The 11,355-nt window shown below is 40.4% G+C and overlaps 1 non-coding gene across 1 annotated transcript; it reads left to right on the top strand.

The window, feature by feature from the left end:
• On the top strand, positions 1–106 carry LOC141650189 (small nucleolar RNA R71). The gene has a single exon (XR_012546237.1). It is a non-coding gene; the product is annotated as a small nucleolar RNA R71 (small nucleolar RNA).
• The last annotated feature ends 11,249 nt before the right edge of the window (positions 107–11,355 follow it).

The following is an 11,355-nucleotide window of genomic DNA, read 5'->3' as shown; positions in this document are numbered from 1 at the left end:
AACCCATGATGAGGAAGAGACCTCACCAACCTCTTGAAACGACACCAAGCTTCATACAAGTTCTCATCAGGTGTCTGCTTGAAACTTGTAATTTTTCCTCTCAGCTGATTGGTTCGTTGGGGAGGAAAATACCTTTTATAGAAAGCAAGGGCCAGACTTTCCTAGTTAGTAATATCCGCTGCGGTTCTGTCAAGATCTGTGAGCCATTCACGGGCTCTATCGGTCAAAGAAAAAGGAAACAGGATCTCCTTAATCTTATCCTGGGTCACTCCCTTAGTAGCGGGAATGGTAGAGCAATAGTAAGTGAAAACCTCCATATGTTTACGCGGATCTTCACCCGCCACGCCCCGAAATAGGTTCCTTTCGACCAGATTAATGTAGGATGGTCGGATATCGAGAGTATTGTCATCCTCGGTCGCAAGCTTGAAACCTTTAGGGATTGAGGCAGCTGTGGGCTCTGAGTGACTCGCGATATTAGGCATTCTCACTGGATTTATAGCAAAAATAGAGTTGTCTTCTTTGCAAGACGGGTCTTCTGCAAATAAAAAGTGTTCTAGCTCGGGTTCAAAAGTACTCAAGACTTCTTTTTGAATCTTCCTCTGCAGTCTTAGTCTATGACAAAAGGTCCTTTCCGGTTCAGGATCAGCTGGAACTAATTCTGACCTGTTAAACCTGGGCATACACAACACTGAAGAAAATAAGTGAGAACTGTCTCAAGGAATAAAAATTTCTTGAGACCAAGAGAGATAAACGAAACAAATACAGACAAATAGGTTATCGCCTCCCCGGCAACAACGCCAAAATTTGATACGGTCGTTATGTACCAAAAATAAAAACCTAAATATAACTAACTGAAGCTAGCGATAAGTAGGGTCGATCTCCACAGGGAGGCAAGGTATCTATCTGTAAGTCCGTCTATCTAAGTCACAAGTGGGGGGTTTTGAGTTTTGTTTTCTAAAGATTAAAGGCAAGAGAAATAAAGACAAGCGCGATAAAGCAAGAAAATTCGAGATATGTAATCAGATAAAGGTGGTATGCCAGGATTTCGGTTCACCATGGCAGTTCATCGACTCAATCATAAATAGCCTAGACAATATACTATGAGAAGATCAAGGGAAAGGTTCTTCCGGTCCGCTATCCACCCTAGATTTCCACTAACTTAACTTTCGTCCTCATTAGAATAGTCTACTATTCATAGCAGGTCTGTTCATTCCAATCTTTCGACCCAGGAACGAAATTAACCAAATTTAAGTTATTTAGAAGCGTGCACTCAACTAAACATGTTACAGTTATATTGCTATGGTGACAAATTCTCACAAATAAACTCACTACATCATCACATCACTACCATGGCTCCCCTAATCCTAACATAAGGAGATTAGCTACTCATGCTTTTGAAATTAATAACAATAACAACGATCATGAATAAACTAAGAGAAGACATGCTAAAAAGAGTAAAGAGACGAATTGTATACTAACAAAGATAACAATAGAATACAGATTAAGAGATAATAAGGAAGTACAAATAAAAGCAAGCAAAAGATTAGATTAAGAGAAAGAGAATGATTACAAAGTATGAATCCGGCAATGAGAAAAGTAGCAGCAGTAATTACGAGCAAAAGTTCAGAGATCAAGAGTAAAGTTTGAGTTGTGAAACGTCATTATGACCTAATGACGACTTCCTTATATAGGGAAGTGAAATTTTACAAAAATAAATCTAAGCACGGATTAGTTAACCCGTGTAACATAGCAAACTACTCGATTGAGTTCTTTCAGACAACTCGATCGAGGGATTCTTCAGAAAAACCGTTCGATCGAGCAAAAGCAGCTCTCGATCGAACACTTCCAGATAAGCTCCTTTCGATCGAGTATAGAAACCACTCGATCGACCTCCCGCAGCTGCCAAACCACTCGATCGACCATCCAAAGCTTTCGATCGAGTAGATATCCAATGAATCAGCCTTAACTTCGTCTTGTCAGCTTCCAAAGACCTTCCTTCACGCTTCCCGAGGTATGACTCATGCTCTAAATCTCCGTTTTCTTAAAATGCATGCAAAGTGGGACGACTAAGGTACAATTCCATTACTTTTAGGTCCATTCCTGCAATTAAGACAAAGCAAACCAAAGTAGCCAATTTGGGGAATTTTGCAATACAAAGCAATGTAAATGGCATAGAAATACGTGAAATAAGAGGCTAAAAAGTCTATATAAATTGCACGTATCACTTTCCTTGGTTGTTGATCGACTTTCTCCATCCTTTCTGCTGGTTTGAACTGGCTTTTGTGATCAATGCTATGGGGTTGAAATGGTCCTCTTGAAGTATCATGGTAATGATCTCATCCTGTGCCGCTATAACGAATCGGTCCTCTCCAAACAGAAGGCTAACAGCCTGTTCGTCTAAACAAGGTGTTTGACGGTAGGAACCGTTTCTGGAGGAATGAAGTAGCAATCGTGGAAGACCTCAATTCCAGCTAATTTCATTCCTCTATAGTGCCAAGGTTCAGGAAACCCGTGAAAGTATTCTTGATTCCCTTCTCTAACGACGTATCCATTTAAGGTAGAGAGATAAGGTCACATTTGGATTCCCTTGTTCTTACGGTTTTGAAACTGAGTGAGCATCTCCAAAGCTTCTTCTTTCGTGAGTTTGTATCCCAATCCTAAGGGTAACCTCTAAGAGTTTCCTTCTTTGTAAGGTGCAAAGGTATTTTTCTTGGCAGGATTCAGTGGCATTCCCGGGAAGTATCCCTGAGACTTGAGTATGTGGTTGACCACTAAATTGGAGTATGGATCGAAGTATACAGATGCCAGTTCGCTCTCTACAAGGTTTATGCTATGAAAGCCCCCAAGCTCATATACTGGATCTGTGACTACTTGGTTGCTTGACATTTTCTCTATTACTGCCTTGATAGGTGACGAAGTGATCGTCACTATTTTTCCATCTAGTGGAATCTTAATCTTCTGGTGCAAGGTGGATGTTACTGCTTTGGAAGCGTGAATCCAAGGCCTTCCTAGAAGTATATTGAATGATGCTTTGATATCCACTATTTTAAAATTAACCTTCCGCTCAATTGGCCCTGTGGCTATAGTGAGGTTGACTAGCCCTACTACTTTACGTCGTGTTCCATCGTATGCTCGAACACCTTGGTTGGTAGGAGTCCAATCTGATTCTTTCATGCCCAATTTGTATGCTGTCTTTAGTGGTATGACATTGATTGCAGAGCCATCATCTACCAAAGTCATTGGCACGTTCTTCTTTAAGCATATGACGGTAATGTACAGAGCTAGATTGTGACCGGCGACGAAAGAAGGCAAATCCTCATCTGAAGAAGTAACTAGGTTACTTAGTTTAGCTGAATCTTGGAAGACCAAGTTGACTACGTCGTCAGGCGTAGAGTTGTGTGCCACGTTCAATTTAGCCAACGCTTGCAGTAAAGCTTGACGATGGGAAAATAAACTCACAACTAGTTGCCAGACTGAAAGATCAGCCTTTATCTTCTACAGTTGCTTTAGCAAGTGGTCAGTAGATGTATCTTTGCCATCATTTGGTGTGATGACAGTGGTGTTATTAACTGGACCATTAACTATAGGACCATTCTGAGAGACATTTTGATATGGACGCCCTGAACGAGTAAGGTGGTCTATATCTTGATCTTCACTAGCCTTGACTATATCTTCACTAGCTTTGACTAGGTAGTGTTCTGTGAGGTATTCATCTTCATCATAATCGGCCCATATTCCGTTGACGATAATAAGCTCTCTTAACTTGATGATATCGACTTCTAAACTGATTATTTGGTCGACTATACTATCAACCATGGTGACTACCTCTTGCATTATAGAAGGTTGAGATAGATTTAGTGGCACGCTCTCCTTGGGTATGGTGCTTGGATTGCGGAGGGATGCCACTACATCTTCCAATTCTGAAACTTGCCTACTCACACTTTTTGCCCATGCAATAAAGTCGGTAATGGTGGGAGAAATGGTAGAATAACTCCCCTCATCTTCTAATGTGTGAATCTCATCTTCGACTGGAGAAATGAGGTGTGAACAATCCAAGGTGGGTTCTTCATTTGTAATCATCAGAACTCCAAGAGGATTCTGAGTATTGTTAAGCTTACCTCCAGGAGGTATGGGTAGGCGACCATCTTCGATCATATCCTGAAGGACATGATTTAGCTTGAAACACTTCTCTGTATCGTGTCCCTTACCTCTATGATATTCGCAGTATGCATTCTCATCCCAGAACTTGGACTTCTTTTCGGGGTCAGGTATAGGTCCTATGGGTTGGAGCTTCCCTTGTTTCATCAACCTTTTCAGAACATTGGAGTATGTATTGCCAATGTTTGTGAACTTCCTTTGTGGGTTATTCTTCTTTGATGATTCGACAAAGTTAACCTCATCAGTCTTGCTAGTAGAGCCATAAGAACGACTCGTCGAACCTTGATATCCACGACTCACCGTTTTGGACAAGAGTCCTTTACAGATGTCATCTTCAATTCTCGTTCCTAGCACAGTCAGATCTTTGAAGGTCTATATGTTTTGGTACCTCAAGTGGTTTGCATAAATGGGTCTCAAATTATCCACGAACTTTTCCACAAGGGTAGCTTCATCTGGACGTTCAACCAGTTGTATGCTAGTCTTCCTCCACATACTTAGGAAGTCGGTGAAGCCTTCTTTTTTATTTTCGGTAAGAACCTCTAAAGTACGCATATTGACTTGGATCTCAGCATTATCCGCGTATTGTTTAGTGAACTCAATTGCAACATCATCCCAAGTGGCAATCTTCTTGTGTTCCAAAGAGTAGAACCATTGCTTAGGAATGGTGTCGAGGGATGAAGGAAAGATCCTTAAGAACATCTCAGGTTTGATGCCTTTGATAGACATGTAGTCTTGGAAAGCACGAATGTGGTTCAAAGGGTTTGCATTGTGGAGTCGTCCAGACGGGACGATTGGTCGAATGGGTTGGGTTGGGTCTAGGAAGGCCGAATAAAACGATCTAAGAAGATCGAGTAATGAAAACCGACAACTGTCTCATATAAACTATTCCCTAACCTTGTTCAAGTTTCACCCTTGGCAACACGTAAGTGTATATTCCCCAGCGGAGTCACCAAACTGTGGACACGGGGGGCCCACGGGGGCGCTTGGGAACAAGCGTTTGCATTGTGGAGTCGTCACCAATTTTTATCGGAAACTGGAACCGATCGAATACCTTGTGCCATGTCAAGACACAAAGTAGTGACATGAACATTAAGAACTCGTTACCCTTAACATTCTATGTCTAGAATGACTCTCGTGGATGCCAATGAACACGGATGTTCACAGAGATCTAGAGTAAGGGGTGACCATACGTTTTAGGAAGTCCTTTTACTGGACACCTAATCCCGCCCGCCTCGATAGCGGCCTCTACTAATGATTAGGGAAATTATTCATACTCGATATGCTGTCGATTATATGCATGCAATGCAACATCCAACATTTTGATCCTAGCATGTGGGACTTAACTAAGTCGGTGAACAAGTAATTTAGCACTCATTAATATCGAATTAGGGTTTAGAATAAATTACATGTGAAAACAAGTAAATAAATAATACATGATAAAATACAATGAATAAATTGCGATAATGGAAAATTACAATAAATTACAATGATTTAATGATTTACGTCCAAAATATACTTTAGACGGACAATTTGAGAAAAGAAAGGAAAATAAATAAGGGTTAGGAAACATGGACAGATTAAGGGTGATGTTACGATTAGTAGTCGATTGATTGCGTAATTAAAGAATTAGGTCAAAGCAAGAACGGAAGTTCAGAGACAGAGATCACCCCGGAAGGGGCGCAACATTGCTGCGTCCCTTGGAAGAGGCGCAGTGGTCACTGCGTCTGTTCCTGAGGTGAGTTCTGGCTGTAAAGTCAGAACTGCGAGTTGTTACATTCGTTCGTGTGTTTAATGGTTGATTATTGATATTTGACTCAGATGAAAGTGATTTAGTGTGTTAATTACATACGGAATCGTCATAAAGCGATAAAAACGAATTAAAACTAATTAAAATGAATTAAGATGAATTAAAACGAATTAGGTTAAATTACGAAGACGGAAACGAGTTGAAAGAACTAGATAAACTGGAAATAAACGGTAAAAAATATGTTCAAAGGCGAATCTAAAAAAATTGATATGAACGAATTGAATCTCTAAAAATTCGGGTTTGATTTGATGGCGAAAACCCGCAAATATCGATTATAAGGGATTTAAGCCGTAAAACAAAGCATAATTATTATTAGGATGTATTAAAAGATTATTATGTATGGAGAAAAGAGAAGAAATAAGAACAAAAGGAGCGAAATCATCAGAGAACCGAGGAAGAAGAAAGGCAGGAACTGCGGCAGCCTCTAGAAGAGGCGTAACAGATGCTGCGATTCTTCGAAGAGGCGCAGCAGTTGCTGCGTTTCTTCTAGACGTCTGGTTACTGCTAATCCGCAAAAACAGTTTGTTAAAAGGTTTTATAAGTCGATTTTAAACATACTTTTGATGTAAATATTACATTTATTAGTACAAAAATAAAATACAGTAATAAAGACGGGATTTATACCCTCAGACTTACATGTTTGACGAAGCGAGATTAATTAAGTTAACGTTTTAGTGATTGCTCGACTCGAATGTATGTAGAAAGTGCCCTCGTAAGAGGATTTAGATTAAGTTGATTGATGTGTAGTGGTCAAATTGGTCGGTCATGCAACGTGACTGGTACTCAGAATGAGCTGAGCTTACGTGGTCGATTGATCAAGCACGTAGACGTCATAAGCTTAAAGCACGGTCTTAGAATGCAAAGGGAGAAGAGAATGGCAGACACTCGCGTGAAAAATATGTGGAACGAAGGTCCCTATTTATACTAGAAAATATAGAGAGTTATGGAATGACTCAAACTTTGGAAATAAATCACGGAAAAATATGAAAACACGCAGAAAAGAGCTGGGGAAGAGGCGCAACAGCTGTTGTGATTCTTCGAAGAGGCGCAGCAGTGCTGCGTCCTTTCCCCAGAGGTTTCCTCCTGCGGAAGAAAGATTTCCGCGTTTTCTTTATGGAATTGCGGTGGATCTCAACTTCCTTATTCTTTAAAATAAGATTTTCGGGATATATTTTGCCAAAAGATATTAATTTAATTTATGGAATAAAAATATCCGGAATATTCTAGGACATTTCAATTCGGCATTTTAAACGGTTTATTAGAAAAAGAAGCAGTTTTTGTCCCGGACTCCAAATGAACTCTAACTACTGTCAAAATGACCGTATCGGCGCGTAGATGACAACCAAGGGGTAGACACAAGTATTTGAGCTATCACTTGACGATAAACTTACGAACTGTCATAAATCGTTTCGCGTACCAAACATGCGGCCCAATCATCAACGGGTGGTTTGCGGGAGGTGCAGAAATGAGGTGTCTACACAATCTTTGCCAAATTTTGTGGAGGAATTCTTTTGTATTCGAAAGGTTTAGTGAATTGGTTAGATGTGGCGACTACTCGATCCTTAGCCCCACATTTCCTAAAATGGTGTTGGCACCGAACCCTTTGCACCTAACCCAAGCCCCATTACAACTCGGTTGTCTCTCTTGTATGTGAATCATTTTGACATTTCTCTTGCGGATATTGGATGGATTACCATATTAGATTGCGGGCATGCTTTACAAGTCGAGTTATGGGAGTGATTTTGGTTACCTTTTGTCACAAAAATCACCCGGTTCTTTAGTGAGTGTCTAGTTAAACCCATGAGAGTTGGACTTGGGTCTCCTTTTGGTCAAAGGTTTGATATGGAGTCGAATCTTGTGTGTGTCGTGTCATTCTTGGGAGTATAGTGAAGTACTTCCCCTTTCCCGCCAAGAATTTGTTTCTTAGGCACCCCGTGTTGTCAATGTAGGCTACTTGAGCTAGAATTAAGGGATATCCTCCACTAAGACCCAGAGACGACATCCTCCACTAATGACTCTCTTTGTTCGATTTTTGAAAGCAAAACGGCCGCTTAGATGAGGAAAGCGGTTTGATTTTTGTGATGCATCTTATATGTTGACTTCTGCTTAATTGAATGATTGCATCAAAATTTTCCACAAGCCCCCACTTGCCTTGCATCGTAATGCATACCTCATTGTGCTTCGGTGTGCGTTGAAAGGACGGAGAAGGCCCGTTAATTGCCTCTCATAGAATATTATTAGTTTAGTTGGTCTTCTTATATTAAGGGTCTCAGTTTAGTTTAAGTGATCTTACTCGAGGATGAGTTAGGTTTAAGTGTGGGGAGTGATACGTACAATTTATATAGTCTTTTTAGCCTTTTATTGCACGCATTTCTATGCCTTTTTGTATTGTTATATATTGCAAAATGCCCCGAATTGGTTACTTTGGTTTGTTTTGCCTTTATTGCAGAAATGGACCTGAAAGTAGTGGAACCGCGTCATTATTCGTCCCATTTAGTGTGCATTATAAGGAGACAGGAGTATTAGAGCGAGAGTTATGCCTCGGGTTGCGTGAAAGGATGGTCTATGAAGCTGCCAAGGACGTATTTGTAGCTGATGCATGGATATCCATTCGATCGAGAGGAATTATGGGTCGATCGAGTGGTTTGGCTGGAGCAGAAGGTCGACCGAGTAGTTATGTTTACTCGATAGAAATGGGATTTATAGGAGTTACTCGATCGAGAACCTTGACTGTTCGATCGAGTACAAATGCTGGAGAAGATCTCGATCGAGTGATTTGAAATCACTCGATCGAGAGGTTTGCTATGGTACGCGGGTTTAATTAAGTATTATGCTTCCCTAAATAAGGAAGTCGTAATTAGGTCATTAGGATTATCTTTTACATACTTTTCATACTTTACTTCTGAACTAACTGCTTAATCTCTCAACTCTCTTTACTCTTAATCTCGTACTTTGTTTTGCGGATTGTTCTCTACGCCGGATTCTTTAAGATTGTAATCATTCTTTCTTACTTAATCTCAATACTTTGTTTACTTTAATTCTTGTTCTTTCGTTATTACTTTTGCCCTAATCTTGTTTATGCTTTATTGTTATTATTTCGTTATGTCTTCTATTAGCAAGTCTTTTGTTATTATTGTTAATCGCATTAAGAACATGAGTAGCTAATTCTTTCTATGTTAGGACTAGGGAATCCATGGTAGGATTGTGACGATGTAGTGAATAGGCTAGATAATTTACATGTGAGAATCTGTCCCCATAGCAATATAACTATAACACCAATTTAGTTGAGTGCACGCTTCTAAATAATATTAATCTGGTTACTTTACTCCTGGATCGGAAGATTGGAATAAATAGACCTGCTATGAACAGTATACTACCCTAATGAGGGCGGAAGTTAAGTTAGTGGAATTCTAGGGTGGATAGCGGACCGGAAGGACCTTTCCCATGCCCTTCTCACAGTAGATTGTCTAGGCTATTTGCAACCAAGTCGATAGACTACCATGGTGAACCGAAATCATGGCACACTTTCTCATATTTGATCACTCTTATCATACTTTCTTACTTTTACTGCTCTTACTTTATTCCTCTTTCCTTTAAATCTTTAGTAGTTTAGCAAATCAAATTAAAAACCCCCAATTGTGACCTAGATAGACGGACTAAGGATACATATCTTGTCTCCCTGTGGAGATCGGCCCTACTTATTGCTAGCTTCTGTTAGTTTTATTTAGGTTTATTTTTGGTACAGAAACGACCGTATCAAATTTTGGCGCCGTTGCCGGGGGAGGCAATAGACCTATCTATCTTGTTGTTTCGTTTATCTCTATCTGTCTTAGGGAATTTTTATTCCTTGAGATAGTTCTCACTTATTACTTTCAGTGTTGTGTATGCCCAGGTCTAACAGGTCAGAATTAGTTCCTGCTGATTCTGAACCGGAGAGATTATTTCGGCATAGACTCCAACTGCAAAGAAATACTCGAAAGGAAGACTTGAGTACTTTCGAACCCGAGCTACAACACTTTCTTTTCGCAGAAGACCCGTCTTGTGAATTAAACAATCTTATTTCTGCTATCAAGCCAGTAAAGATGCCTAACATTGCGAGTCACTCAGAGCCCACAACTGCCTCGATTCCTAAATGGTTCAAGCTTGCGACAGAGGATGGTAATACTTTCGACATTGGACCGTCCTACATTAATTTGGTCGAAAGGAACCTGTTTCGGGAGTGGCGGGTGAAGATCCGCGAAAACACGTGGTGGTCTTTACTGACTATTGTTCTACCATTCCCGCCACTAAGGGAGTGACCCAGGACAAAATAAAGGAAGTCTTATTTCTTTTTTCACTGACTGATGGAGCCAGGGAGTGGCTAATTGATCTTGATTGCACTGCAGCCGGTATCACCAACTGGGAGACTCTTACTCTTGCCTTTTATAAAAGGTACTTTCCTCCACAACGTACTAATCAGCCGAGGGGAAAGATTACGAGTTTCAAACAGGCCCCTGATGAAAAAATTTATGAGGCTTGGTGTCGGTTCAAGAAGCTAGTGAGGTCTCTTCCTAACCATGGATTTGATCAGTGGTTTTTATTCAACCAATTCTACAATGGGTTGATGATGACCACCATGTTATACTTGATGCCTCATCCAATGGGCGATTTCAAAAGAATAATGATGATGATGATAAGGGATGGGGTATTATTGAGGAGATGGCGACCCATTGTGCTGAGTATAGGTACCCAAGGGACGGTATTCAGACGGTGCATTCGGTCGACAATGCAGTTGTGGCTCAGCTGGAAGCCATGAATGCTCATTTTGATAAGTTAGAATTGCAAGCTCCTAGTGATCAAAAGACGGTCCACTTGTTGACTAGACAAGCGACTGTAACCTGTGAGAGATGTGGGAGTAATGACGGTCACACTGCTGTTGACTGTATGACAGAGAAGGAACAAGTCCTTGCCTTTCAGCAATATAAGAAAGGAGGGGGTTCCTATTACAATAATCAAAGTGTAGTCCATTGATAGGGCAGTCGTATACCTATCAAAAATAACCAACTGGCTCTAACTAATATAGCTAGGGAAGTCGGGTCGAATCCACAGGGAGATGGGAAAATGTTAGCTTAGTCTAAGTCCGTCTCGGTAACCGATTTAGGGGTTTTAAATGATTGATTCTAAACTAATGATAAGGATAGGGAAGAGAAAATAAGAGAATAAAGACAAATCAAGTAGAGAAGACAGCTAAGACAGACGGTTCACCATAATTATTCAGTCAAGTAATCTAGATCTCAGGTCAATGCAGATACGGTCTGAGGAGCAGTGAATATCTCCTTTCGGTCTCAATTCGCCTTAAAGCACAAATAGCTTAGCTTTCGCCCTAACTATAATGCTCTATTGTTCGCTAC

Source organism: Silene latifolia, chromosome 3 (assembly GCF_048544455.1).
Source record: "Silene latifolia isolate original U9 population chromosome 3, ASM4854445v1, whole genome shotgun sequence".
NCBI classification, from domain to species: Eukaryota; Viridiplantae; Streptophyta; class Magnoliopsida; order Caryophyllales; family Caryophyllaceae; genus Silene; species Silene latifolia.
Note: the sequence above shows the minus strand (reverse complement) of the source record. Positions and strands in the feature narration are given on the sequence as shown.